The sequence below is a fragment of the Drosophila persimilis genome, unplaced genomic scaffold (assembly GCF_003286085.1).
Source record: "Drosophila persimilis strain 14011-0111.01,24,50 unplaced genomic scaffold, DperRS2 tig00001635-arrow-arrow-pilon, whole genome shotgun sequence".
Classification (NCBI taxonomy): domain Eukaryota; kingdom Metazoa; phylum Arthropoda; class Insecta; order Diptera; family Drosophilidae; genus Drosophila; species Drosophila persimilis.
The window spans coordinates 46,656-52,951 of record NW_020825538.1 but is presented as its reverse complement, the minus strand read 5'-3'; positions in this window follow the sequence as shown (position 1 = coordinate 52,951).

Below are 6,296 nucleotides of genomic sequence, written 5' to 3'. Positions count from 1 at the left end.
GGTTTCTTGGCCTTAATTCGTAGAATATTAGATATTTGTCATTTGTTTTATTTTCTATGATTTTTTAACTCATTTTTGTATTTGGTTTCCAAGATATATATATTTTTTTTGTAATTTTGATTGTGAGCCAAAAAGTGGGCGAATATTTCCCTAGATTTTGCCAGAATATAATTGTTGTTGTTATTTTTGTATCCTCAAATCCTTTGATTAAAAGCTGTAAAGAGATGAAAAATAATTTAATTTTGTTAAAGTTTTTTTTAGGAATTGAAAATATTATGAAATGTAATTTCTATCAAAGGAACCTTCAAATTATACATGGAAAACGTTTGTTTAAACGCGGGTTTCCATTTTGAATAGCCAGAACCCGAGAAGTCTGTAAGGAAACCACCGGCTAAAACGTTCTGGGCATATCCTTGCTAAAAAGTATCTTAAACTTTGCTCTACCTTCCTTCTCTCTCTCACTCTCTCTCTCTCTCTCTCGTTCTGTTTCTCGCTTTTAAACATCTACAAAGCTTCAACACATAATTATGGTCTTTGACTGTATAATGAGCGGCGTTGGCCAAGACCCAAGAAGAGTCCCAGTGCCAGTGCCAGTGCCACGGCGAGGCAGGAAGCGGCGGCAACAAAAAAAAGAAGAAAAAGAAGCAAAGTTCCCATAAAAAAATGAAGCTAAAGGACACTCACTTCTGGGTTTTTTTTATCGCTTTTTTGCTGCTGCCGCTGCTGCGTCTTGTAAGTTATGCTGCTGCCAAGTTTCTTTGGCTTTTGTAAAGCCTCACACACACACACACACACACACATGCACACTCGCAAATAAATACACACACAGACAGAGATACTCAGACACTCAGATACACAGATACTTTAGCGTATTTCCAGTTGCCTTCAACGCCCGTTGTCATTTTCTTGCCGTGTTTTTTTTTCGCCATTTTTCTTTCTTTTCTTTATTTTTTTGTATTTATTTTTGTTGGTTCGGCGGCACAGGTGTACCTTTTTTTTGTACCACGTCCTTTTGGGTTTTTTTTTGCATTTGGCCAGCGCTTCAGAAACGTCGTTTCGTTGCGCTTCAGAAAGTTCATTGGGCTCTCGGCATCGTAGATGGTGATGATGATGATATATGTTGCCCCAAGCTGCCATTGCCATTGCCACTGCCACTGCCATTGCCACTGCCACTGCCATTGCCACAGAGGAAGAGCCACATTATCGTTGCATATGTGGGCTCGTTTTTGGAGGTGTTGAAGTGTGAGATAATTTGACATTGACTAGCCCCAACGATCATCAGATCTCAGATACATTTTGCGTGACTAGAAGGAGTTTCGATTCGCAGCAGCAGACTGGAGGATGCATCCGTAAATTGAATGATTCTGAGCTGCAGGACAATTAGCAGGACCTTCGGTGATTGTTCTTATGGGGGGGTCGTAGATCTTATAGAAATGCCCTTTCTGAGTGCGAAGATTATATTTTTCTATTAAGAATATTCTATATTTCTTATTTCTTTTTCATTTTACGTTACAGGATATATTTTAAACGGAGATTTGCGTTGCTACAAAAGATGAATCCCCAAAATTTTAAGCTGGAAAAGCTTAAGGAACACATATATCTTTTTTCGTATATTTATATAAATAGGTATGTATGTATATATTTATTTCCAAGTCTTGTAAATGAAAAAGAAGGATACTTCCCCATAAAATATAGTAATTCCTTCCCTCATTCTTCGTTTCTCCCTCTCTAAGCGATCGACTGACGAATGATTTTCGTGTAAAAATTTCCCCCAAGCGAATGGCCACTTCTGTTTCCGAATATAGCTAAACATTAGCCGCGATACTATCTATTACCATTACTAATATCGATATTTATCGACTAAAATGGTTTTCGGTCGCTCCTTTGGATCTCTTCAGTTCCCAAAGAGTTTCCCTGGCCATAAAATACAATTTCTGTACTTTTCTAACCCTCTTCCCGAAACTTTTGCAAACTGATTTTCAGTTGACAAACTTTTGAAAATTGACTCTCATTCTCCCTTTGTTCTACTGCTGCTGCTGCTGCTGCTGTTTTTTCTCTCTCATGTTTCCTTGTGGCTCTCGTTGCTCCTCCGCCTCCTCGTCCTGCCCCCCGTCCCCTCTCTGCCACTCGTTTTCCATGCACATTGTTGCAGAACGACAATTAAAGTCTGATTATTTTGTCGACTACAATTTGCGTGCTGCAATTGCTGTGTGCCCTTGCCACCGCGTAACGTACCCTGCCGCACTCTTTGCCACATTAGTTGCCTCATCATCGTCGTCGTCGTCGTCTTCTTCTGCTGCTGCTGCTGCTTCTTCTTCTTTGTTGCCTTCAATAAAAACGGTAAAAGGCCAACGGCCAAGAGAAGCACGAAAAAAAGGCAAGAAAATAAGGAGAGAACCTGCAGAAATGTTGCAGCTGCCACAATTTGCTGCACTTTCCGTTTTATGCGATTCCGTTTCGCGTTTCCACTTTTGCGGCAGGCAGGCAGGCAGGCAGGCCATCCTGTCGGGCTGCAGCTGTAACCGACCGTGTGCCCCTCTCCACTCCTCGCCGTGTCCCTCGGGAGGAGAGTTACGACGAGAGTCGCGATAAAGATCCAGATTCCCATTCGCGATTTGCTCAAAATTAGGCCAAAGAAGAGGAAGCAGCCGAGATCTGGCAACATGTGGCAATGCTGGAGTGGCACAATTAGAGCTTCTTTTTTTTTTTGGTTTTTTTCTGCAAATCCTGCGCCATTTCCGCTCCCTAAATTATATAAATTCAGTTACCTAATCGATTTTATGCTCATAAAATCGATTGATCGGACTGAAAGCTCCCAAGGCCCGAAGCTCTTATCTTGTCGAAACGGCGATCGTCCGCCGAAATTCCTTATCTTTGGGGCAAGCACTCCAATCTTATCGCCATGGGATCCACATGGGTTTCATGGAAATTTCAATGTTAGGCATTTGAATGATTTCTATTTGCAACTGCCGCATGTTGTGCGGTGTTTACTTAAGGTTTATAGAACAGAGGAAACACACGGAGAGAACAGAACAGAGCAGAGCAGAGCAGAACAGAGCAGAACAGGGGAACAATGACCGCAATTCACTTCAATTTCTTGTTTGCCTTTACGTTTAATGCCACACATTTTTGCAACATTTTTTTTTTCTCCATGTTTTTTCGAATTTGCAAATTAAACACGCACACACGGACAGCAACGGGGCGGATATATGCGGATATACATATGTATATGTGACTGAACAATGCGTCATTTGGAAAACAAAGTCGGGAATGGAGTCGACGGCGAGGGCAGGGGCTTTTTTTTCGGGTATCTGTATCTAAAGGAACAGAGAGAGCGGAAGAAGAACTAGGCTACACACAGATACACACACGGGCACAGAAGTTGCAAGTGAAGCCAGCCATGACAATGCACGAGGATGAAGGATGACAGGCGAGAGGCAGCCGCAGCAGAAGGAAGTTGCAACCAGCTATGGCAAAATGCCACTACTCCCTGGTAGTATGTTCGTACCTGTGTGCAGCATAGTTTTCGACTTTATTGTTTGTTTTGAGGAGAGAGAGCGAGCGAAAGTCTCGACGGAAGGGATACCCTTTGAAGCAGGAGACACCCGCTCTGGGGTGGGATCCCTGAATATTCGACAACAGAAATGGCATCCCACTCGAACGTATAACAAAAACAGTGTTGAACAGTGTTGAAAAGTGCTCCAAATACAGTGCTATAAACGGTCTAAAAGTTGTTCAGATCTCGAACCCATAATTCCCTTCATCAGAGTCCTGCCCTTGAGTAGCAGTCCTTCGGAAACCACAACTTGGGGCATATCAAATGCAATCCCCAAACAGTATGTGGCAGTGTCATGTTCCCTGCTTTTCTAACCGACAATCTGTCTGTCTGTCTGTCTGTCTCCCGATTTGTGCAAATGAAGTGCCCTCTTTCCACAGTAGCTCCTGCGCCCCTGCCCCTTCCCCATCCCTGCCACATGTTCGTCTGCTTAAATGTAATATTTGAATATGTTGTCCATGAACATTTTCGGCGCTTGTTTACAACTTTTGTTTCTCATATGAGAATTGTTTGCCACGAAAAGATTGTTTTGGAAAATATATTATTAAAATTCTAACCCGCCATGCCTCACCCTCTCTCCCCTGCTCCATTTCTATCTGCAGCATAATTTTGTTGCAAAATTCACTGGCAGCTAAAACTTAATGAATAAAATTCCAATTTTGCCGAGTTTTCGGGTGGTGTACTTTGGGGCGGGGCGGCGGAGTGGGGGGAGGGTATTACATGGAAACAGGTTTAATGAGCAGGGAAATACGAGTGACTTTTATTTGTAGTCTAATTCGCCATAAACATCGCAGTGGAAATTGCACTTCTGTGAATTCCAACCGGCAACCCGCAACCCCTTGCTGCACTCGATGGGGGGGTCGTGTGGACAGAGGATGGGACTCCTTTGGGAGGACACCTCATAACCTTGACGGGGAATAAAGTGTGGATGGATAGGATTAACCAAACCTCGACCACAAGGTTTCCTTACCACATTAAGCGGAACGACGTCGAAGGACTGTTTGCTGATTAAATTGCCCATAAGCGAAAGGCGCCTTTCAAGTGTGATCCTTGGATTTAGTTTCTTTTTTGCCATTCGAGTTCTCTTTCATAAAATAAAGATCAAACCTTAAATCCAATTACTTTACCCGAAAAAAAGACACAGCAAATTTATTTAAAAAATATCTTGTTAAATATCGCAACCTCGTGGGTTAATATGTGCTCCCTTTCTCCCTCTCCCTCTCTCTCTTGATGTCTTTATGTCACGTGTAAATTGAGTTGTGCCCCCGCCCGAGGGGGTTTCACCGTGTGTTGCAGTGGGGGGGCAGGTGTGTGTGTGTGGATGAAATGAAACGTGCTATGCGGCACAATGAAGCCATGCAAAGGAGTGGAGGAGGAGGAGAGCCGAGCCTGCCACATCGACAGCTGAGTAGCACACATGCATACACACGGATGTGAGGCAAGTACTTATGCCACTCCATGCCGCAACCTACGCTGCTTTCCGTGTGAGTGTGTTGAGATTTACGAGTTTGTCATTTGCCTCTTGCCTCCTCTTGCCTCCTGCCACCTCCTGCCTGTTCAAAGTCACGCACGTTACTGTGCTAACAGGAGAGGGAAAGTGCCTGGGCGGGGGCAGTAGGTGGGTGGGTGGGTTTGGGTGGCCTAGAGGTGGGTGAGTGTCCTTTGCTTGTTGTTTATTTTTTTCTCTAGGTCAAAGCCTTAATTTGCCTGCGTGTCCTTATGCCTTTACCGTTATGCTACCTGTGTGCCGTGCGGCGCGCGCTTTTCCTTCGCTCCCATTCGCATGTTTTCCCTCCAATTTTCGTGTGTTTTATGAATGAAAATGTGAGGGAAAATGTAAACAGAATGCAGTGTCCCTGCGTGCGCCTGCGAGGGTGTTATAAATACATCTAAATATAGAATGTATCTGCTAATTCATTGGGGGTAATCGCACATCATCTTCAATGGCTGCGCCAGCGAGAAGGAGTCATAAAAATTGCAGCCAGTTGGCGGCACATGTGTGCGGCAACGGCGGCGGCGGCGGCGGCACAGAGTCGAGTCCGACAAATTGCACGCGGGGAGGCGCACATCCAGCAGATACTGGTATGCCCATTCCAGCCGCATCTGCAAGATACATTTAGCTTTTTAGCTCGTCGTTGAACTTGAACTTCTTGGCTCTGCGCCGCAATTTGTTTGCTTTTCATGGGAAGACCAGAAGTGCGGGTATGCAGACTTTCACAAGACGTTTGTCACACACACACACACAGAGCGAAGGATAGTTATCTTTTTGTCCCCAATTTGTGAAAATATCTCTGGGAATTTATGAACAGATAATGCTTCTTCTAAGAAAGATACTACCAAGTCGCTACTTCAGATATAAGATATAAGTGTATCTTTCGAGCCACCAGAGCTTCTCAAGTCTCGGTCCCCAAAGCTACTCTTTCCTTGTTGTTTTTATTGTTTTTGTCTGCCTTTAAAGTCCATTTATTGGCATCTCTGGGCGTGGGCCTTCTTCTGCCCAAGGGGGGAGGGGGGTGGGGGCTCTGGGTGGCTTTCTTGCTGCTTTTGGCTTTCGCTTTCGTTTCATTTCGCTTTTGGACATCTTCTTTATTGTGTTCGTTCTCTGTGTTTTCTTCCGTTCTTTGTGTTATATTGTGTTTGGTTTTTTTTTTGGCGCTTCTGTTTTGAGCGCGCCAAAAAGAAGCCGCACTTCAGGGGCATGGGGCAGGAGGCAGAGCCTATGTTCGTGCCTCAGTGGCGT